Here is a 23,849-nt window from a genome sequence, read left to right on the forward strand (position 1 = left end):
ATCAGCAACTTAAAAGCTCTGTTTCATGGAAACAGCTCTACTTGCTGGTTTCTCTCTGCTGTCTCTTGCCACGCAGAACTTTCTGTATTTATGCTGTCTACTATTAAACCAGGTGCTTATTCCACCTCGCACTCCCCTCTCCTCCCACCAGCTACCCAAGAACACCAGCTTGGATGCTTTGCCATGGCTCTCCTAGTCCCAGGCTGCTCTGCACCCACCCGCTGTAGGAGCTTGGGATCCAAGTGACAGAGGAACCAAGGAGACAGAAACAACCTGCCACTAGAATATCTCTTATTTCTAAGGCTCTGATCTTAATTCACGATTCTCAAGCACCTCCAGAAATCAATTTTCTGTTTTCTTGATATTACATCCAGAAACAAATTTGAAGCCATTCCATTTTATGGTATTGATTTTGAAATAATTTGGATGTGGCTTTTCATCCAAACTTTATAAACCTAGAAGCTTCAAGAGCTGAATCTCCAGAGAGACTCCTTATTTCAGAGTGGCCATGAAACCTGTAAGGAAAGCTTTTTGGTTTTCTGGTACCGCCAGTTCCTAAAGGCCCCTGGAAATAAGAGCTGCGTAACAGTGGAAAAATAATGAGGAAAAGGCCATGGATCCTCAAGAGCTTTCACAAAGGCTCTAGCCAATTATACAGTGATGAACTGAAGTTTATTCTTAATTGTCTGTACCAGGGAAAGCTCTGTCTTGTTGGGCACAGAGCAGGAGGCGGCTGGCCTGACCCTACAGTCTCAACTTCCACGCTAGCGGAAAGGGCTCAGAAGGGCACTTGGTGTTCTACTGGGTGAAGCCAGATCAAATGCTCACTTGTTTTCCTGCCTCTGCCCTCTCACAGGTTAATTAAGTGCCATTAGTGCCCGTGTCAGGGTGCTCTAATTCAGCATAAGGAAAGCAGCAAGCTAAGGGCAGCATAAGGGTCTCTTTCTCCTGCCTTGTCTGTCTGCATTCAGCCAAGGAGCCACAGTTCAAGTCAAGGTCTGCAGCTGCATTGCCTCCTCGTCTGTCTTTCTGATCACTGCCTTGCAACTAATTTAGCCCTTTGAAGCTACCAAACTGCATTTGCTCTGCTTATGGAAGGATAGATTAACTACTTCCAAGATTCACTGAGCGCTGAAGCTGAGCTTGCTGCGATACCCTGGAGTCCTTAACTGTGAAGACAAATTATGTTAATTAGGGACTACCGAGACATAAGGCAGGATTAATCTTTTTAGAAAGTTAGGTGGGGGTGCAGAGCAATTAGAGTCTTTGCTACAGACCAAGACAGCTGAAATGGAAGTGTAATAAAGTGCGCCAGCCTCCAAAAGCACCCCAAAGTACAAGCTATCTTTTAAGTAGTATAGGAATGTAAAACAAATCTGTGACATAAATGTTCAGAGATCCGCAGTGATAAGTGTGCAGAGACTAGTAAAAAGACCTTTTTTTAACCAGAAAACTCAGTGCAGGCATTTTATGAGCCAAAATGTTTCAAGCAGGGACTTAAAGGGAACACAGTAGAGTTGCACTCCATAGCCCGGAGGTGCAGTGTTGCACCCAGGAGTCCGGAATATGATTTGGGTGACCAAAATTCAGTCCTGGCTTTACTGCCGCTTGCTAAATAACTCTGAACCGGTAGCTTTATTCTTGTAGTGCTGGAGTAACATAATTAAGATATTAACACCACTACTTTCAAGTGTCTTTTCTATTTGGATAGTCCTTGTCCGAGGAAATTACTCTCTCTCATGCACTTAACATGTGGGGCTGTATCACTGTTCTGTTCAGTACTACCCTAAGTCAAATAATGGCCAGGTCTTGCTTTTATAGGACAGTTTTCACAAAAGCACTAATCTTTCTTAGATGAAAGCAGATTCAAACACTACCAATTCTGTAGAAGAGCAGCGCGGGATGAGAAGGACAAGGATCCACACAAGAGCTGGGCTGCAGCCAACCCACGCTCTCTTTGGTGAGGAGGGCAGGCGCTGTAATTGTAGAGGTGAAGTGCACTGCCCAAGTGACCCGCTGTCTACAGTCTTTCTCCTACAGGGAGGATGGGGAGAGGGTCTGGAGTCTTCCAGAACTTTTTCAGCTCCCCACGTAAAGGCCCCAGGCAGACCAACAAAAGCAAGTCTTTGTTGGCAGCAGAGAAATGAGCTGTGGTACTTTATGCCTGACATCACCCCAGTGCAGGCTCCATAAATAGCGCAGGCTGGAGTGACCCATGGCTTTACAGATTCTGTGAATGTGAGCACCAGCCAAGACAAATGAATTCAGCCCAGCAAGCATAGTTTTCTAAAAGGAAGATTTCTTACTAGGGTGGAGAAAATGTGGAGATTATATACGCTACTGCACTGTATCTGTGTCAGCAGGTATCCCATGACATTCTGGACAAGGCCCTGAGCAACCTGCTGTAGTTTAACCCACTTTGAGGAAGGACTAGATGACCTCCGGAAGTCTCTTCCAACCTCAGCTATTCTACAATATTTCAGTAACTTTACCTACTCTATGCAAGGTTTAGCTGATCTATCTCAGTTTCTTTTCCCAGGGCCATGTCCACTTGCCATTACATGACTAACAGCTCTTGAACACAGAGCACTTTGTGATTTTTCAGTTTATTTTTGAAGAGCCGTTCTGGTTCTTAAACATCAGGTGCAATTACTCTTATAGCAATCAGTACACCCGAGCAGAGAGCATGCTTGTGAGTTGCTGCTCATGCCAAAACAGGTGAACTTCAAGTCAACGGACCACCCCCGTTTGATGTTGCCGCTCTGAGTGCATGCATGCTCATATCAAACAGCTCAGCCAGCCTCTGAGGGGAGATGCCTTTGTACTAAGGGGAAATATCGCTTTTTGTAGAAGTGTGATCTTTCTTTAAATGTAAAAGAAATATTGACTTGGATAAAATCATTTCTGCAGGGTCTAGTCCTCTTTTGTCTGAAAGCAAAGCTGAAGGAAACTCCACAGCTTACTTGAGCAGGTCAGAAACAGATGAATACTGGGCTCTGTTCAGGAGCTGGGTTATCCACAAACAATTAATGCCTCTCGGCCAGCCAAGACGTGTCCAGCAAGGCCTGGGCCTCTGCACAGCCATGTAAGTGTGCTTGCAGGATTTTAGATGTGGTCTCTTCATCTGAATGCCCCCTGCACACCACCATCTCTAGAAGTTCTTGCATTCCCAATTTGCAGGAAATAGCATCCGATTTACACTTATTTCTGTTACAGGACAAATTTTCCCTTTACCAAATAATTTCCAATATCTGCCATCTAGCTACTGGTCAGCATTAGATAAAAATGCATATGCATTTGTTTGTAGATATCACAAAGAACAGAGTTCCCAACATCACAATATAGCACGTAATTATTCTGATTGAAATATGAAAAGTAATAGCTCTGTTATACAATGATTCAAGGACACCATTCTTCACAGGTCAGAGAAGATTTATATGGAGTGAGCTGTACCAGGGAAAGTGTTATACAAAGAAAAACTGGAAATTATTATAGCTTCATCCTGCCTGTCATTCTTTTCTATAATTCTCATGTTAAATAAGTTACAATAAGATTAGGGATAACAGTAACATGGTTCAACTCTCCTATGCAAGACAGTTGGAAGCAACTTACCTAAATGTTAAAGGGTACAGCTGAGATGAGATTCAGACTTTTAAATGTCTTTTCCTGCCTTACTGAGAAGCCATCAGACTGGAGGCAGGGGACCAACCCTGACACCCAGCACTGACGTTGCAACACAAGACTTCACAACCTAAACAAAGATGTTGTTTCTCTGCTTCTGTATGTCCTCCAGTTTGACAAACTGGAATTCACTATGGTCAGTTCTTACCCAGTTTTCCATGGTGTTTTCTAAACAGGGCTGGTTTTTTGGGGGGTACCAGTCCTGCAGAGGAAAGGGAATTCACATTTGCGTGCCAGCCAGGGCCAGGACCTCCTTGTGGTAGGCAACCTATGAACCCCAGAAGATTCTTCATCCCAAAGAGATCATACTGCCATTCTTGAATAGCCCCAGAGCTATTCCTGCCATAGCTTCTCGGGAACTGGCGTTATGTACTGTCTCTCTCAAGAGCCTGTGGGTCTTTGGAGCAGCTCAAAAAGCTCCATAACCTCCAACCCACCGAAGACTGCCATTTGCACTTTGCATGGCTCCCCCAGTTCAGGACTCCAGAGCAAGCAGCAGGGAAAGCAGAGGAACGCATCTCCTTGGAAAGAAGGGGTGGGCATAGAGGGGAAAACACTCCTTGAAAGGGCAGGCTCAGCTGAGGGACCATCCATCTGACCTTTATTCATTCCTGTGTCAGTGGTGTTTTCCTACTGCCAAAAAATACATCTATATTGGGCCCAGATTCATCTCTGACATAAATCCATTGACTGACACAGAGTTACACTGGGGATTAATTTGGCTCGTCAGGTCTAACCTGATCTTGGCAGCAATTCAGAAGTGCAAACAGCAGAAAGACAGCTCTTTTAAATAATAGTAACAGGCCATGGCAAACATTATATGCCTGCTCCTCTGTGTGAGGCTGATGAATCAAATCCAAATGTGAACTTGAACAGGGCTAACATAAATATGCATCCATGAAATTCGAGCAGAATTAGAAATTGTAGAAAATCGATCTGATATGCATACACGTACTTCCCTAACTTTTTAGCAAGTCTGTTGTGCTGTACGAGGAACAGGCTCTGCTCTGTACAGCAGCTCTCCTTGCTGAGCAGGACCATGGTGCCTGGTGATCCTGGCAGGCTCTCCAGGCTCACCTTGTGCCCTGAAGCTGTACAGCTGGGAGACTAGTTATCCAGCTCCTGTAACCCTGCAGCTTCTAATAGCTGATTGTGGCTTAAGCTCATTTCTGGTCTGGATTCATTGTATCAGCATTCACACTATGATGTGATTTCAGTTTATGGGATTGCACAGCTGAAACTAAGGTGAGAACTACACCTTACCCCACTACAGAAAAAGGCCTCTTATAAGTCTCCTACCTCAGCAGAGTTGTCAGTCGTGCAGCTCCGCTTGTCCCTCCAGCTACCCTAACCACTTTCCTCCCCCCCTTTGCCTTGTAAATGTTGCAACGTTACCTCAATTTTTTCTTCTTTTACAAATGAGGCTTCCATCCCCTCTGCTGAAACCGGTCTCACTAAGGTCTGCAAAGAGTCTGGGTGAGTGTCAGGACCTCTGCTCCATCTGCAGTATTTCTGGTTCCTAGCTCTGGAGTACATTAGGGGCTCTCCAACATCTCACCATCTGCCTTTCTCCTCCCATGTCCTCAACAACCCTCACTCTACGTTACCATCTTTCTCTTCCTATCTCGCAGAGGCACAGACTGAGACTCTGCAATTCCCTTCCCCCTGTTTTCTGTTCCCTCCATGCCATGCCTTCTTTAAACTTCATCCACACGTGAGCCTTCATGTGCCATCTCTATCCAGTGACTCAAACTCCTGCATCTCTTTAGGATGCTTCTCCTATGTCCTGCCCAGTCTGTCCAGTATCTCTGCTTGAATGTCCTCTTGTCTTAACTCAACGATGGCAAAGCCAAACACCGTTTCCCTGTGTGGTGAATGTTTCTCACTGATGGCACCACCAACCACCTTCCCATCAATCAGGCTCGCAAATGAAGAGAAAAGGAGGAGAATTACATATTTAAGTCCTCCCTCTCCTTTTCCCATGCGTTCAGGTCACCTGAAATACTATTCCTTTTTCTCTCTTGCATCAACAAGTTCAATGTTTTTATTTTCTTACATTCACTTTAATCACTATAGCCTACTCTCCAGCCACAGTTATCCTTCACAGACCATATCAAACACTTTCCACTCTAAGACTTTACGTTTGGAGCTGATGAACACCTGTTGCTGGTATCATCTATATACACCCTGAAACACAAAACCCCTACCCTTGAATTAGCGATCTGTTGTAGTTCCTGTGTGACACAAGGTAACTTGTTGTAATGATTTATTTCTGTGCTTAACAAATGTCCCCGTCCACATTAGGAATTTACAAAGGCTAAATCAGTTAAATCACTCTTGTGTGATTTTTATTTTTTTAATTTTATTTTTTAAGACTAATTAATAGGTCAGGTACTTTTCTTACGCATGTAGGTATCTGCAGTTCTAACCACCAAAATGACAGAAGGCTATACTTTCTCCTGCCCAAAGTCAGTAAGTAGTGGCAGAGAGACAGCTGTTCACCAACACAAACTGTGGGGAGGCCATGCTGCTTTCCACCCCCCGCTCCCCCTTAAAGCATGGGTTACTGTGTGCTCTCCGAAAGAGTGGACCGTTGCTATACTGCTACATACCACAACATTCTCTTCCTGCTTAGGAATTCCTTACTCTTCTATACTAATCCCTACAGGTGCCTGAAGTGTATTTCTATAGTCATTATAGCTTCCTACATTTAAGCATTAAATAACCCCGCATTTCTAGCTAAAATAATTCATTTTTCTTTCATTTTTGTGATAAAAATGTAGCATTTTTCCTTCCCTCACATTTTACAAAATAAGATTTCGAGTACAGTATTGCACAAAAGCAACAATCTGACACATTAGAGCTTTTCTGCCATCTTTTATTGTGCCTGAAACAAAAAAAATAAGCATGTATTTTTAGCTTACTGTGCTACGCAGAACAATCTGATAGCAGAAGCCTGTTATTGTCATTCAAAGGAACATTTGTTTAACCAGATGCAGTTATGAAAAATTACCTTAAATTTTACAATTAGTATTTTCTGGAGAAAAATGTCTGTTCCATGCAAAATCCAAAGACGTCAATGCATTAGGACCACATCACAAAGCAGCTGCATCTTATTAAACTTTCCTTGGAGACAGATTGGAACAGGACCACCGACACTCTGGGACGTCAGAGCGATCCACAGCAAACCACATGTCTCTATCTCAGATACTAGGGCAATTAGGGCACTGCAATAATCTAAGCAGACGGGCCTACTGTAGGATCTCAAGTCTGTAATGATTACACTGTGCTCTACAAATGGAACTGATGTCCTATGGCAGCTCCTTGCAGGGAAAGGCAATGGCAAGTTGGCACACAAGACAGCAGGAGAGAAGGGAAGTTTAGGTTCAAGATCCACAGATATATAGTGGGCTGACCCTGGCTGGGATGCCAGGTGCCCACCAAAGCCACTCCATCACTCCCCTCCTCAGCTGGACAGGGGAGAGAAAATATAACAAAAGGCTCGTGGGTTGAGATAAGGACAGGGAGAGATCATTCACCAATTACTGTCATGGGCAAAACAGACTCAACTTGGGGAAATTAGTTTAACTTATTGCGAATCAAACCGGAATAGGGTAATGAGAAACAAAACCAAATCTTAAAACACCTTCCCCCCCACCCCTCCCTTCTTCCTGGGCTCAACTTCACTCCCGATTTTCTCCACCTTCTCCCGCCCTGAGCAGCGCAGGGGGACGGGGAATGGGGGTTGTGGTCAGTTCATCACACGTTGTTTCTGCTGCTTCCTCCTCCTCAGGGGGAGGACTCTTCACACTCTTCCCCTGCTCCAGCGTGGGGTCCCTCCTGTGATAGACAGTTCTCCACAAACTTCTCCAACGCGAGTCCTTCCCATGGGTTGCAGTTCTTCACAAACTGCTCCAGCGTGGGTCCCTTCCATGGGGTGCAGTCCTTCAGGAACAGACCGTTCCAGTGGGTCCCCCACGAGGCCACAAGTCCTGCCAGCAAACCTGCTCCAGCATGGGCTCCTCTCACAGGCTGCCCACAGGGTCACAGCCCCCTTCGGGCATCCACCTGCTCCAGCATGGGGCCTTCCATGGGTTGCAGGTGCATATCTGCTCCACTGTGGACCTCCGTGGGCTGCAGGGGAATCTCTGCTCCAGTGCCTGGAGCACCTCCTCCCCCTCCTTCTTCCCTGACCTTGGTGTCTGCAGAGTTGTTTCTCTCACATATTCTCACTCCTCGCTTCTGTGCAATTGCACAGGGTTGGTTTTTTTTCTTTTCTTCCTTCTTAAATATGTTATCTGAGAGGCGCTACCACCGTTGCTGATTGGCCTGGCCTTGGTCAGCAGCGGGTCTGTCTTGGAGCCGGCTGGCATTGGCTCTATCGGACACAGGGGAAACTTCAAGCAGCTTCTCATAGAAGCCACCCCTGTAGCCCCCTTGCTATCAAAACCTTACCACACAAACCCAATACAGGATCGAACTGCTTCATGAGAAATTCCTAAGGGTCATGCAGACTGCCTTAGTTCTCACCCAGAAAATACTCCTCATGTAGAAAAGGAATTTCTGTACACAGTAAAAGCGCTGGGTGCTTGTGTCTGGGCTGAGCAAAATCAGAATCATGGGAGGGCCTGGTGTGTAGGTGGAGCAAACTAGCCTAAATGCATGATTCGTGAAGGATCACTAAGCATAGAGTGAGCTCAAGGCTGCAGAGCTCCCCTGGCAGTTCCTACTGTATTCCCCTGCAAGAAACCAGAGGCAGCCCAGGACTCTTTAGAAATCTTTGCATTTGCCTTTGCAACTTGCTCTGTACTCTTCTCAACTGTTGCAGAAGACCCAAGTGTTTTGGGCCCAACACTCAGATCACCCCACCCTTTCCAGGAAAAGCCTCAAAGCCAGCCTGTTCCTGCAGAGTTGGAACGAGTATCACTGCTTAAGCTCCCCAGTCTCTGCTCTTGGAGGGAACTAGGCAAACATGAGCTGCCATCAGGATTGTTTGGTCTTTTGGCTGAATGTTTGGGAACTAGAATGAGCTTTGCACAAAGCCCACCAGACCTTCCATGCCTCACCTGAGAGATGGTACGGCTGGCAGCAGGATGTTTCAAGCCAATGCATGTTCTAGTAGCTGTGGATCACATGGAAATAGCTGCTCTTTTTGGCCACCTGAGAGAAAGCAAGACCAGATTTGGGGTGGGATGAGAGTGGGAAGAGGATTGGATGGAGTAAGACGGTGTCATCAACTCCCCTCACTACTAATTGAACTAATACTGGTCAAAATACACATAGAAGAAAGGTCAGTCAAAGGCCACTACAACACAGGGATGCAATTACAACTTGTGGGTTAGGAAGTCCCTAAATCACAGAATACCTTAAGGAAGAAAGGAGTATCAGTAGAAGGTGCTGGTGCATTTGCTGACGTGTTGGCTGGCTGTACAAAGCAGAATCTGGCTGGTGCTGTAGGAAAGTTGTCTCATCATTGCTAGCTGAATGGCAAGTGATGCAAGACAGGTAGAGTCTGCGCCATGCACGTGATCCACGTGAAACATCACGTTTCTAGATCTGGGATTAAGGCAATACAAGTCTATTGGAAAAGTGCTTTTTATTTTCCAGTTAGTGAAGATTAACAGCTGAGCCAAACTGCGCAGCAGGAAGAGAACATGAACATAGTTCTTACCCTTCTCAAATGTCTGGCCCTAAACTATTTATAATCCTTCAATATTTTTTTAACATATGCAAATAACTCTGCATATATTTTTCTACTTTTTCTGTTTTGAACATACTGTCACTTCTCTCCTAATATCCATACTGACCAATAGCAGCACTTCATCTAGTTCTCTTTATCTTAGCATTTTATAAGTACTAATGATACCCCAGTGCATGTCTGAGTAATAATGTATGCTAGCATTCTCTTCCTTCTGTTGAAGAACAAAAGGTAGGCAAAGAAGCTAAAGCATGGACTTTTGAAAACACTTAGGCACCTAATTCCCACTGAAATCAATGAATTCCAAGCTAAATCATGCCTGAGGCCATACTGAAAGAGCTGTCAGGTTACTCGCTCAAATTCTGGCTTTCCTAATTTAGCCTCACTGCCCTCCAAGGCTTTTGGCTATAATGAAAGTAAAACACACAGATTAGGATTATGAGTATGTACCAGAAAATGAAGATACTGCAGGGTATTAAAGAACGTTTGTCTGAAGTCTCTTTCCTGTGTTAGGAAATAATTATTATTTCTTATAAGAAATAGTTAATATTTCTTCCTGTTTAAGCAGTGCTAATGATATGTGCTGAGTTTTTTGTGACTTGAAGAGAGCAGAACTGGTCCAATACCATGCTATCGAGTGCTTATGCTGTGCAACTATACGAGGACTTACAGGCTGAAGAGGACCAGCTGCCAGGCTATTAATCTCTTTTTAGTATAGGTTATAAGCCCATATCCGAGTCAACAGAAGGGAACGTGTATCTGTGCCGCAGCAGATTCAGTGCAAAGTCTTACCAAAGCTTTCCTAAGCTTAAACTTAGCTTACTTTAACCATGGCTTTGCACTAAGGTACTAACAGAAGTTTTCATCTGACATATCTTGATGTGAGGTGGTGTATCTCCAGCTAGGGCATGGAACAGACACTGTTACTTCAGCTGTAACTGCTTAAGCTGCCACAATCAAGTTTCTGATGGAGTTGTCAATGCCATAGAAGTCAGAAGAAGAGTGAGAAGGGAAACCTTTCTACATCAGTCATCACAAACGGAGATTACTGCCAGGCATCATCCTGGTTGGCTGGGGTGAAGCGAGGAGAGGCAGCAGCCAGTTCCCAAGGTTCATCTGAGCTCATCTGTCAGCCCCATTAATGGATATAGCACCTCTCAACGCTACTGATATGGAGCATGCAAGGACCTCTCTCGTACTTTCCTTTATGCATTATCTATGGTATATAAAGAACATTGTGAACATCCAGCACACCCTTCAAGGAAGGGATCTAAATATCACCATAAGCAGTGTAGCAACAACATGTGCTCAAGGTGTTCCACAGTCAGCAAAGCTAACAAGATTTTAGACTGTACTAGAGGAGGGATGCTATGGAAAAGGTTATAATGGCATTACAGAAATCAGTGACGTGCTGTGGTGGGTTGACCTTAGCTGGCTGCCAGACACCCACCCAGCCGCTCTCTCACTCCCCTCCGCAGGACAGAGGAAGAAAATAAGATGAAAGAGTTTGTGGGTTGAGATAAAGACAGTGAGATCATTTACCAATTACAGTCAAAGGCAAAACAGACGACTTGGGGAAAATCAATTTATTGCCAATTAAAATAGGTTTGGATAGTGAGAAACAGACAAATTAAAACACCACCTTCTCCCCTTATTTTCCTCCTGCCCCAGGTTCAACTTTACTCTTACATTCCCTATTCCTCTACCTCCACCCTGATCTGAGCAGTGCAGGATGGATGGGGAACGGGTGGCATGGTTATGGTCAGTTCAGAGCAGTTCCTCTCTGCCACTCCTTCCTCCTGATGCTTTCCCCCTGGTCTGGTGTTGATCATTCCACGGGCTGCAGTCCTTTGGGACAAATCTGCTCTAGCATGGGCTCTCCGCAAGTTGCAGTTCCTGTCAGGAGTACCTGTTCCAGCATGGGCTCTCCACAGGTTTCAGCTGTTCCCACAGACGTGTCCCCCCCTTCCCTGCAGCGCTCTGCTGCCAAAACCTTGCCACCAACACCCAATACACATGCACTTTGGAAAAGAGCTAGCAAAGAGCTACGGGGAAGGGCAATGATAGTAATTACAGAAATTAAAGGTTTTTACGTTGAGGACTCGTGAAAGATAGGAGGTCTAAGCTTCAAAAATATACAAATTACATGAGACATGGTAGATGTATATTGTCCTGGTTTCGGCAGGGATAGAGTTAATTTCCTTCCTAGTAGCTGGTACAGTGCTGTGTTTTGGATTTAGGATGAGAATAATGTTGATAACACACCGATGTTTTAGTTGTTGCTAAGCAGTGCTTACGCTAGTCAAAGGCTTTTCAGCTTCCCATGCTCTACGGGCTGAGAAGGCTGCAGGTGCACAAGAAGCTGGGAGGGGGCACAGCCAGGACAGCTGACCCCAACTGGCCAAAGGGACGTTCCATACCATGTGACGCCATGCTCAGTACATAAACTGGGGAAAGCTGGCCGGGGGGGCTGCTGCTCGGGGACTGGCTGGGCATCGGTGGGGAGCAATTGCACTGTGCATCACTTGCTTTGTGTATTATTATTATTACTACATTATTAGTAGTATTGCTATTATTATTTTATTTCAATTATTAAACTGTTTTTATCTCAACCCAGGAGTTTTTCTCACTTGTGCTCTTCCAATTCTCTCCCCCATCCCACTGGGGGGCGGGGAGTGAGCGAGCGGCTGTGTGGTGCTCAGTTGCCGACTGAGGTTAAACCACGACATATATGCATTAGGAAACAGCATGGAAGTCAGACCTACTTATGAGTTCTTGTAAGGACAAGACGAGATCAAGAAAGATGTGTGGGCAATGCATGATGTATTTTGAAACTATTAAAACAAATGCCTTATTTTGCAAACCAGTTAATGGGTAGCTTTCATCTGACCTAACTTCAGATATCTGCAAGGGAGGTACCTTGATCTGAGCCAGTCACCCTTTGCAGTCAAAAAACAAAAAAAAAAAAAAAAAAGGAGATGGAGGAGCCCAGAGAGTGTGATTCACTTAACCTATTTTAGAGAAGAGATGAGTCACACACTGGTAGTGCCTAATTCCTCCCCACAGATTATAACGGCAACCAACTCAGATGCACAGGTAGATGAATCCCATCTAATACGTCCAATAAAAAGAACATTTGCCATTAAGTTATTTTGACTAAATAATACTAATAAAAATTATCTCCTGCTTTGCTCTATCAGCTAGCTAATCAACTCCTTTAGGAGGAGCTTTTGCTCCAGGCAGGTTATTGCATTCAACTCTGTTCATTTCAAATCTTCCTCTGAAACATCTAATACTGGATACACTATGAGGTACAACAGAGCAAGGACTTCGTTCTGTGGGACTCTTGTGCCCTCAGTGTAGAATACAGCCATGTTATTATGGATACAGAGGGAAGACGGGACCTAAACTATGGTTTACAGTACCCCTGTAATACCAATGTACATATTTTTAAATGTTATTTTTGCCATTCTTCCCTGTTGAGAAAGAGAAGTAAAGGTGAGTTCTTCGTTCTGATCATTAGTTTGTCAAAATGACCTTGGTCGTTGCCTGAAGGCTTTGCAATGCTGATGGAATGCTCCTGCAACAGCAGCAAGACATCTAAATTTGATGTTTCTAGCTCCTTTCATATCGCCTTTCTTCTTGAGGATATCTTTTTCCAACATGACAGTGTTTGCATGGCTCAGATGAGCCCTGTTGCTAAGAAACAAGTCCCAACTGTGCCTTTAAAACTCTGCCTTTAAACATACAACTCAAGGAAATACTTTTCTTTTCATTACACTGTATTGTGTGTTTTTATTAAGATTTCTTTTAACGCTGATCTGACTCTTGGGGTTACATTTCTGTCACAACCTTCTGGGATAGGACCCATTCTTTTTCCATTGTCTGTACAGCGCCACGGTCACCTACATAGCTGTATAAATATTTTAAAATAGTACATCTTAAGGTCATAGTAAGGCCCCATTTTGCACACAACTGTGGTGTAAACAAGAATACAGTGGAACCTACTTACTGCAAATATCTGTTAATACTAAACTATAAAGCACAGTACAAATCAGTGTTCTTTCAAATGACAACTCTAGGGTGCAGCTGTGCTTGCTTGACTTTGGGTTTTGATTTGGTTTTTTGCCATGTACTAACTAAAACATGCTGAAGTCCCCCTCGTGTGTACAAGATAGTGTGTAGCTTTCACAGGCATAAAGCAGATCATAGGATCACGTCAGGGAGTAACCAGCACATCCGAACTACAAACTGCCTTGTCCCTCCTACATATTTATTGCGTTTTCACTAATGCATGGCACACCCTGGCAAGACAAGACCTTGCTTCCTGACGAACACAAAGTCCAAAAGTGATGGGGGTAGTTCATTAAAAACAGTTTCCTTGGAAGAAATTAATGGAAACTAAAGTATGGCTGTGGGATTTGAGGCACTGAATTGCAAGAAGTCCATGTAGATTCTTTTGCCAGTTCTGCCACCAACTTCCCGGACAATCTTCAGCAGGTTATTTCCTCTGACTTCTCCATTCAGACTGTAAACAGTCTAAGCGTGTGGCATAACTCTTCCTTCATAGTTCTATATCATAACAGGACTTGAGTGTAGTCTGCACTTCACAGTGCTACAGAAATAATGCGGTAAAACCCTGCTTGACTACCTACTCAGCACTTCTCGTACCAGTAAATAGTGGACTTCTCGGGAAAGACTTAAATCACAGTCACTAGAATAAGGTCTCATGTCATTTAGGTATCATTCCTTTTACAAAATATACTAAAGAACATTTACTAGTATACGATGAAGTGTCATAAATATTTAAAACAAAACCATGTTTGTAAGGGAGAAAGCAGATTAAGTTTTGTGATCCAACAGCCTCAGATTTTTAGCTTTGGTTGCCAGGTAATTTGGGAAATACAGTTCTCGATGGGTGTCCTACCTAGTACTGCAATTTAGGAAGTATCTTCTCTGGTTTTAAGTGCAATGTAAGAGCTCAGTTCTGCACCTCTTTACAGTGAGTAATACTTACTCATAGGAGCAACCTCAAGGGGCCAGCTCAATGTTACAAGAAGCAAAAATGGTGAGCAGAGGTGAAGCAAACTGGTTCTAGTGGCTCAACACCACATTGCTTTGCATGTTGTGGATTCTCAGTTCTGCCAAGTGGGTTTAGCTTGAAATGGGAACATTTTTGTACCTGTTTTGCACTGGTTCAAATGACTGTTGCTCCAAACAATGTGACCTGGGGTCCACAGAGCAACTAGAAAGGGGACATCCTCTCTGTCCAGTTCTGCCTTGGCACACAGAGCGTTAATGAGCACTGAAGGAACATCTAGTGAATTGAAAGCACTGATGTGAGAGCAGAACATATACACACACGGGCCAGATTTTCAATTGCACCATGTATACCATATTTTAGCTAATACACAGAAGAAAACTCTTTTATCCCTTGTGTCGATAGTACTAAGAGTGGACTGTTACCATTTATTCATCACAGCTTCAGTAAAAGAAGGATTTACTGTGTAATTGCTGAGCAAGAGTGGTTCCTGGGAACTAATGCTCGGTCTAAATTCCATTCCTGGCTCCACCACAGGTTTCTTCTAAGTATCAGCTGCACACCACACAAGGAGACAGATCCTACTTTTAACTATGTTACCTTGAATCTACCATCCAAAGTGGGAATACTGAGGCTTAACTCTGATGGAAATGAGGATTTGCATGTTGGCACCCTTGTGCGTAAGGAGTTATTTGGATCAAGATGGGTTGGTGACATGGAATGGCTGATGGCTGGACACAGAGTCCTCCCCATTCTACTATCCACACTCATGGCTTGGTTCAAGCTCTGCCTTGCACTTGTGCAGCTATCTACACCTCTGCAGCATGGGTGTAAAAGAATATTAGCCTTCTGTGGCAGTATACGATGTAAGGGGCTAGCTCTCAAGGCACAAAAATCAGGTCACCATGTACAGCTGACCAATGTAAATAAGATGAAAGTTAGATCACCTCAGGGAGTCAGCTTCAAAGGAGTGCCAGGAGAATCCATTTCAATGTTGTTTTTGTGGGATGTGTGGGAGGAGCAAAGGACTGAGTGAAATAAGCACTCGGGTGCAAGTCAATGTATAAAATTACCTTCTGGCTTTTAAAAGAGAAAACGAGAGCATTTTTGTACTCACAATTGCCAATGATTGTAGTTCCTGTGCTCTGTTCTCTCTTCTACATGAGACAAGGAACCATCTCACCAGCTCTCTGTAGCCACAATGAAATTTCAGTAGGAGGAAAAAAAGTCTCGTGATGCTGAGTCTAAGATACTGTTTTTTAAAAAATACAGTATTTGTTTTCTAAAACCCCTGCTAAGCCTTCTCTGGTATTGATCAGTTTGTCAGGTGCAGAGCTAAAGAACAGAGACACAGAGCAAAAAACATTATCATCCTTGCAATACAAACAGGAAGATTTGGCAATGCTTTCACGATTAAATAGATCAAGAGAGGTAATTTAATGGCCCAATCCAGAGAATCCACACTAACTAAATTGTCTAACTACATCAAAACCAATGTACCTACTCTTTCAACGGATTACTTGATAACCAGTCTGGTGCAAACGAGTTCAGAAACAGGCCTGATTCATTGCAATAATTTCACAAAGCCAGAAGGAAGGTATGGGGAACCATGCCAATCCCACAGCTAGAAAGGGATTTTCCTCTGGCTACACCTCACAAGTGTCTCGATTCGTGACCAGTCCTTTCTCACAGTCCTAAATCCTTTGTGAACCCCTCCCACTAGGACAGAAACTCCAGAGTGGGTTGCAGGGCAATGGGAGTTGTATGCCCTCACAGCTGCTTTGTGTATGTAGACCCAAGGAGATCCAGCCGTCCTTTTAGCTAGAATTTAGTCTTCAGATTCTTGGAACCAATTTTCAGTGGAAAGGAAACTTAAAGCTTCCTGACTCCAAAACAGTGTTTGCAAGAAGACATGAAAAAAAATATTTTCATTTACAGGGAATAGAAATACATAAACCTTGATCCAAGAGCTTATTTTATCTTACTATAAAGAACCTAGTCCTGACCACTGTCAGTGAAAGAGGTCTGGCTTTATGGGCCTCTCTGCATAGTGATTTCTATGGTGTCAAGTTGCCATCTCCTTTCCCCAACACAGCATAACAAATACAATGTTGGATCTTCACACACAAAAAAAATCATGTTTATGGAAATCAAATTGTCATGGCAACAGAAAAGGTCTTGCAAGTATTTTAAAAATAGCAAATTAACAAAACTTATTTATGAAATCTAAGATCCATTCTTTTATGAATGCACTTAAAAAACAGATACAACAAATGGTTTTCTTACATAAGGAAGAAATCATTTAAACCCAAGATCTCACGTCACCATATTGGCATATGTAATAGATATATGCATACAAATAAATACATTATTTTAAACTTAAAACAACAAAATTGTTTCAGCTGGACAGTGTGATACTAATGTGATCATTGGGCTTGTTTTATTTCAGGTAAAATATTTTCATAGAAATATTATGATTCGTACTTTGTAAAATGACTCAACTTTTTAACATAGTAAACTTCTAACAATGGCTCAGTATAATTTAGTTTATTAATCTCCATTAAAACCTCAGTTCTTCAAGGGCTTATAACACTCAGCTAAAAGTGTACAATGTACACTTTTTTAAAACAACATTCTTATTTGGTTCAATTGAAATTTTTTCCAACGCAATCTCAATATTAATTTGACCATTTAGCCTTTGTGTTCTTTACAAACTTGCTTGTGTTATAACTGAACCAAAATGATTATCCACAAACTCGGAGCATTTCTAAGTTTTGTGTGGATATTCATCAATGTTTGTGGCAAGCTGAGAGCTCAGCCTAGATAAATGACAAGCTGGTGAGATGCTGGATAATTACCCATGATACGTTTAAATTCATATTCCCAAAGATGGCAGCCTTAGTCCCCTGCACAGTCCTTATGTAAGCATTATCACTGAAGTTAGAAACGCAGTACAGGGCGAACCCCTGCAGTGAACGCGATCAGTCTTAGTTCTGATTTTGGTCTTTAGAGATAAAGTTAAATGTGCATTGATGAAAACTTATGAATTCGAACTTTACTCTGGGCATATCCTTTGGGTATGCTTATACTGGAACTTTTAATTAAAGTTAGTGTATTACCAATCAGCTTTCATCAACCATCTCATTTATATTTACTAGTCTGGGTATTTCGTGATGATATGCTCAAAGACATGAGTGTCCATGGTTTTGTCTAGTCTGGCAGAGTTGTGAATTAGTTAGCAATATCTCTACTTTTTTAATTCAAAAGCTCCGTATAACATTGCCATCCTTCAGTACTGAAAAATCATGAATTAGGTTCTCCAAAACTGAAGATTTAAAAAAAATGTAATTCATTCTTTCTCCCCACCATCACCCCCCTTTTTATTTTTGAGACAGGATCCTATCTTCAAATCCTGCTCCAAAGCCATTAGAGTTACATTTTTTTCTTTTCTTGAAAGCAGAGATTCTCATCTAATCAAGAGCCTCAGGGGACAGGGTTCTAAGGAAACACCAAATATTGTGAGAGTCAGGATTGCACTGCTAGGCCTTTTGAGGGGCTGTCAAGTAGTTAGAGAGAAATTGTTTGGCCTCTAACTCCCTTGGAACGGAAAAACTGAGCTTTGAACTGCCTTTATAATAAGGACTACATTGCTGGAGGAAGGAGGGTGAAAGCAGCTTATAAGTGGTAAGATGGAGAGAAAACAATCTGTGGAAATGAGTATTTTAAATATTCAAGTTCCATCTACTTATTTTTTCCTTGATTCTACACACAATGAAACCTAGGAAACTTATCAGAAATCAACAAGTGAAATATAACTAGGTAGAATGGCACGTGATTTTTCTGAAGCTCTTGCAGTATTTTCATTTTGGGGCTTCTAGTTAACATAAACGCTCAAAAACCCTGGGAAGAGTGCGAAAAGGAAGAGGGATGAACTCCTTCACTTAATGAAAAAGCTCCCAATCTTCAGCAGAACCAGGGAAACCCAGCTTTCACGTTCCTGGAATCTCTAAAGCAAGCTCGGTCAACACAAACTTTTCGTTCTTATGTGACACTGGGCCCACGCTGATGTCATGTCCTGGGTCTGACTTCTGTTCAGTGATGTCTAAGGTTGCTGTGTGATGCTGGCTCCGGCTCTCTGCTTCCATACTGCTGCCACACCAGCTTCCTTACACGTGCATCACAGCACAACTGCTCCAGTTCACAGACCAGTATCTGAAAGGCAAATGAGCTCTAACTGCAGTTTCAAATAAGATATTGGACTGTGAACTGGAGTAGCTGCAGCACAGGTAGGCATTCCCTTCTGTTCCTTTTGCTGCTGGAGCAGTAACTTCCAGCAGAAGTTGTGTAAGGCACAGATAATGTTTTTAATTGCCAGTAAGGTTTGCCAGATGTCAGAACCTTTATACTAGCAAAATCCCAACTACTGGACATAGGTACAACACTCTAAACTGGTTTACCTTCTTCCAGATATGGGCTGGAAGGCACGTCCGATAAAGAGTGGCTGAGGACTCTGGGTTTGTCTAGTTTGGAGAAAAGGAGTCTGAGGGGCGACCTCGTTGCTCTCTACAGCTTCCCGAGGAGGGGAAGTGGAGAGGGAGGTGCTGATCTCTTCTCCCTGGTATCCAGTGAAAGGGCGCGTGGGAATGGTTCAAAGCTGTGCCAGGGGAGGTTCAGACTGGACATTCGGAAACACTTCTGTACAGAGAGGGTGTCAAACACTGGAACAGGCTTCCTAGAGAGGTGGTCGATGCCCCGAGCCTGTCAGTGTTTAAGAGGCATTTGGACAATGCCCTTAACAACATGCTTTAGCTTTTGGTCAGCCCCGAACTGGTCAGGCAGTTGGACTAGGTAATCATTGTAGGTCCTTTACAACTGCAATACTCTGTTCTATCTTTATTGACCAGTGCTACAACCAAGTCCATATACATCCACTGTAGTGCTGCAACTGTGTAACTTTAAGGTTGTAAAGCTCTTAAATGAAGACAAGTCCAAAAACAGAAGAAAGAATGTTATATGCCAGATTGACTTTATATCTCATAGAAAATTAGAAGAAAGCTCTTTTCCTTTCCTCCTTTCCAGGTTACCTCTGAATGACAGTTTTCATAAATCCACTGCAAACTCCAGGCTCTTTTACAAATTTATGGACTATTTTAGAATCCCCTTACCATCCAATCACTTGTTTCTCCACAAAATTCAAAATTGTATACAGATTCTAAAATTTACCTTTCTGCTTTATGCCAGCTGCTGCCACCTACGGGTGTGTTTGTGTACAGGGTGCTGCATGCAATTTGATGGGTAAGAAAGAGCCTGAGAAACCTAGTTTCTGCTTCCCACTCCTCCCTTGACTATCCTGAACAGCTCCACTAACTCTCAAAACTCTTTTCATGGTGGAACAGAGACAAAATGGCAGTGAGCTGCTGCAGGCAATGGTGCTTTATCAGAGTTTGTAAATCTCTCTGACACCCACTTTTTCAGAGCAGGTGAAAAATTCACCTCCATCCTGCAATCCAGACTAGCCAAAATTCACCAGTCAAAAGCACTCTCCTCATCCAAGTTACTTCCATCTTCAAATCCTTTCACTCCTTTCCTCTCTTGCTGCAAGAAGTTCCAGTTCTTTGGCCTTCTCACCAAATCTCTGCGAATGTACTTTTCTCCTTCTGGGCTTGATTCTCTGTTTTTCTCCACGTCACACCCTTCGTCTGGAACAGCTTTCCAGACTCCTTAAAATTCAGTTGGTTTACTTGGCCATTTAGCAGCTCTTCTCTGCTGTCTGCTCCTACCTTCGCTCTTAATCTTCAAGTACATCTGTCCAAACTGCATTAAATAACAAACAAGACTGCAAGATGCCGAGCAAACCCTGTCTCCTTACGTGTTCATTAAGTAATGAATACTTCCACAGAACTGCTTCAACAACAGCAGTGAACAAAAACCAGTGAACAAAAACGTCACTGGCCATTTCTTTTGTCTTCTGTTTTGATGGAAACAGAAGGCATGAGGGAGGGGAGAGAAACTTGTTTGCATTTAAGTTGGTCTGGCACTGACAGCAATTCGAAAGTAGCAGCACTAGGTTAGTACACAGCTTGACAGTGAAATGAACCAAAAAGTTGTTATAAACACAAGTAGAGCTCAACAGCTGACTTGTACCAACTACAAGGAGTGAAGAGCAAAAACTGACCAAAGGACATAAACAGTACTAAGTACTCGGACTGTGACAGAGACTGTAGGCAAGAACAAGGCGTTGCTGTGCTCTTGCTGTGTATGCCCATAACTGCGTTTGTAAAGCAGGGGCCGTGGGAGGATGGTGAGTAAGGCGGCAAGTACATATGTGACCATTATGGCTAAGCAGATAAACTCAAGAAAGGGATCCAGTGTAAAATACAGGAAAGGGAGGAAGAAGAAGAATATATTATGGGCTAACATATGGGCTAATAAAATACAGCCACAAAGCAGAAAGCAGCTTTCTTCCTAAAATACAGCAGGTTGTGCCATGGGATACTGGATTAAAACTAAGGGGCCACACTAAATCCCTCAGCAGAGATAAAACCCTGTTGTTTTTTTACTGATCAGGTACATAGGCTGGAGTTGTCTCAACCGAGGAGCTACAAACTTGAAATAATTTGGCATTTATTCTGATCACAAATTATCTGCGAATCAGTTTTGAGTTTTCCAAGCTTGTTTGTCATTCTAGATGGTCCAGACACTTCATGGCACAAAAATATTCCAGACTACCCTGTGCTGGCAAGATCGTTGAGTGACTGTTCAATATGATCAGCCAAGTAAGTTATATAAGACACTTCTCTCTCTCACTTAAATCTGTTTTTTTTTTTTAAAAAAAAAGAGGAAATCAATAGCCTTCTCCATACTGACAAGAACAGGACCTACAGGAGTAGAAACCTGCAGATTCAGTTGTTCTTGTGGCCAACTTTACCTCACCATGAGGAATATCTACAGCACAGCTGATACCGCTGATACCACTGCTACCAGCAATGGAGCAGTAACCTGGACACACACATTTTATCACAGGTCGCCTTTCCCACCTTGCGCAAGTAGATGAAGAAATTACCATAAAGAACTTCTTGATCTTTTCAGCGCAAAAATACAAAACCCAACAGCGTGAAGTGTACTGACAATAGGTTTGCTTTGTTTAATTATGCTCTCATGAACAAATAGCGCATTTCTGCAGACTACTAGTGATCTATACATCACAGGCTGAAAGGCAACATTAGCTAAAGAATTCCGGCAGTGAAGTTCACAAACACAAATTCATACAAACACTTTGAAAAACCTTTGTGTTCCACAAACAAGCTTGTAAATCACCCAGATTCATTGATTTGCATGTCCATAGGAAAATAAATATGATTAAAAAGGATAATAAATGCCAAAGCAAGTTTGAGATTTTAATGCACAGATGTTTAAAAGCCCCGATTTCTTTTCTGCAATATTTGTCCTACTGTAGATAAGAAAATGTGTTTTTTCCTTGAAATTCTTTGTTTCAATAATGAAGGCGATGGATGTTTGCTTGAGGCATCTATTTACCATTCCAACAACAAAAATAAAATGGGTATTGATAATTTTATGCAGATCTCATCCCTGCAACTTTCCTGAGTGTTGTGTTCTGTATTTCTATTCAGCTCTTTGGAGAGCTCATTCTGCTGAAGAGAGCTGTGGCTTCTAATGAGAGCCTTCTGCAGATGCTTGGCTTCTATAAATCGAGCATTAAAGCCGTATCTACATAGCTGAAGGTCTAGCCCTTGAACTCTATCAAGACTGAAGCAGAATAAACAGATGGCAGAAGACTCGTGATACAGAGCTGACACGCCCAGGAACAGGAGAGCTGTACACCGCAGAAGAACAAAGTTCAGCGGGCTGGGAATCATCCCTTCTTTCTCTAGCTGCCTGTGAGAGGCTGTCACTCATGATCTCCTCCACCGGCTATTTCATGGCTTATGGGTGGCTGCTCTCCTACCTTGCACTAACATAATTTTATGCTACGTATTTCAATTACTCCCTGCATAAAAATAGTATACGTGTATAATTCAGGCTGTGATCCAGAAGTCCGCCCCCTTCCTGACAGGAGGGATTAATCTTAGAGAATACCTCATACTTTCAGATAATTCCACTCACTTCTCACATTTCCCTCAAGTTCTCCCCCTTTGCTTCCCCCCCCTCCCACACATGTGATGTCGAGGGAAGGAAAAACGGATAGGAAGGAGGGCAAGATTCCCATGTATCAGCTCAGGGAATGACAGGGAGCCAGATCTTCTCCCACGCTGACTGGCACACGGCAGCTCCAAGAGAACACAGTCTGCCAGCTAAAGGGCATGGCCAGCCCCTTCTCTCAGTTGCCATCTGCAGCACGTACCGGCTGGAGGTGCACACTGCTCAATCCTGTGGGAACTGAAAAAGAGAGGATACACCACCATTTATCTCTGCTGGTGTCATCGTCTTCCATTCTCCAGAGCTTGTCACGGCATGATTTGGCCCCAAGGCCTCAGAGACTGCTCCAGAAGCCCTAAGCCAAACTAGAGGTTACAGTGTCTGTGGCGCAGGGTGCCTGTGGCAGAGCTGGAACGCTGGTAGCCAACGGCACGATGGCTTTTGCTACAGCACTCACGGAGAACACCAGCTCCCTCTTCTCCCTTTCATACTATCTGCTCCTTTTATGAACCTGAGCTAGGGACACCTTCATTACAGCTCAACCCTGCAGCCCTGTCAGACACAGATGAGGAAGACCGCATCGGACCACGGAAAATTCTGAACCAGGACATCTCCAAGTGGTTGCGTCTATCACAGTGAATGGAAGCAGCATGTAATTTCAAGGCTGTTCTGCAAAACAGATTACATGTAGACGGGCTAATCAAGCTTTTTTAGGTTGTATTTGGTCTGAATTTTAAGTTTTGGCAAGGCAAAAGTTAACATATCCCCAGGGTATGAAAAATTTCCTATGAGTCTTTTGTAACATATATGCAAAGAGTAATTAAAACCCAGTTTACAACGCATCTTAAAACCTGCAGTTCTGGGTTACTACATAAAACCCTGAAAATTAACCAACTGAAAAAAATAAACTGACTATAAACAAAGAGAAAGTGTTACTTCTCCTGTCCAAATAGAGTACTACTGCAAAACATAAATAGTATAAAGGAAAAATACACTGGATGTTTAAAATTTTCAGATTTCACCCTCATAGATGACTTCCATAACATAGGAAAGATAATTTAACTAAAAAAAGTAGAGGCTTTCAGATGCTGAGAAACTCCCCGAGTATTTAGTAGCCTGCATTGGAGCGCAAGTTCTATTTGGATATCACTGGTTTGAGGTACTGGGCATTAATGAACACCTCAGATGCACCGGTCTCCAAGCAGTGGATCACTTGGTTTATCGGTGCTGCCCATTTTCTTGTCTATTCCGGTGGCTTCTGACCCTTTATTG

General features: G+C 43.1%; 1 long non-coding RNA gene across 1 annotated transcript in view; it reads left to right on the top strand.

Annotated features, from left to right (window-relative positions):
- Positions 1-23,640, top strand: part of LOC103925011 — a 29,422-nt gene extending 5,782 nt beyond the window's left edge. The window contains exons 2-3 of the long non-coding RNA XR_664011.1: positions 21,109-21,196; positions 22,052-23,640. This is a non-coding gene — a long non-coding RNA (uncharacterized LOC103925011). The remainder of the gene's footprint in view (positions 1-21,108; positions 21,197-22,051) is intronic.
- The last annotated feature ends 209 nt before the right edge of the window (positions 23,641-23,849 follow it).

Source organism: Pygoscelis adeliae, unplaced genomic scaffold, assembly GCF_000699105.1.
Source record: "Pygoscelis adeliae isolate BGI_AS28 unplaced genomic scaffold, ASM69910v1 Scaffold1, whole genome shotgun sequence".
NCBI lineage: Eukaryota > Metazoa > Chordata > Aves > Sphenisciformes > Spheniscidae > Pygoscelis > Pygoscelis adeliae.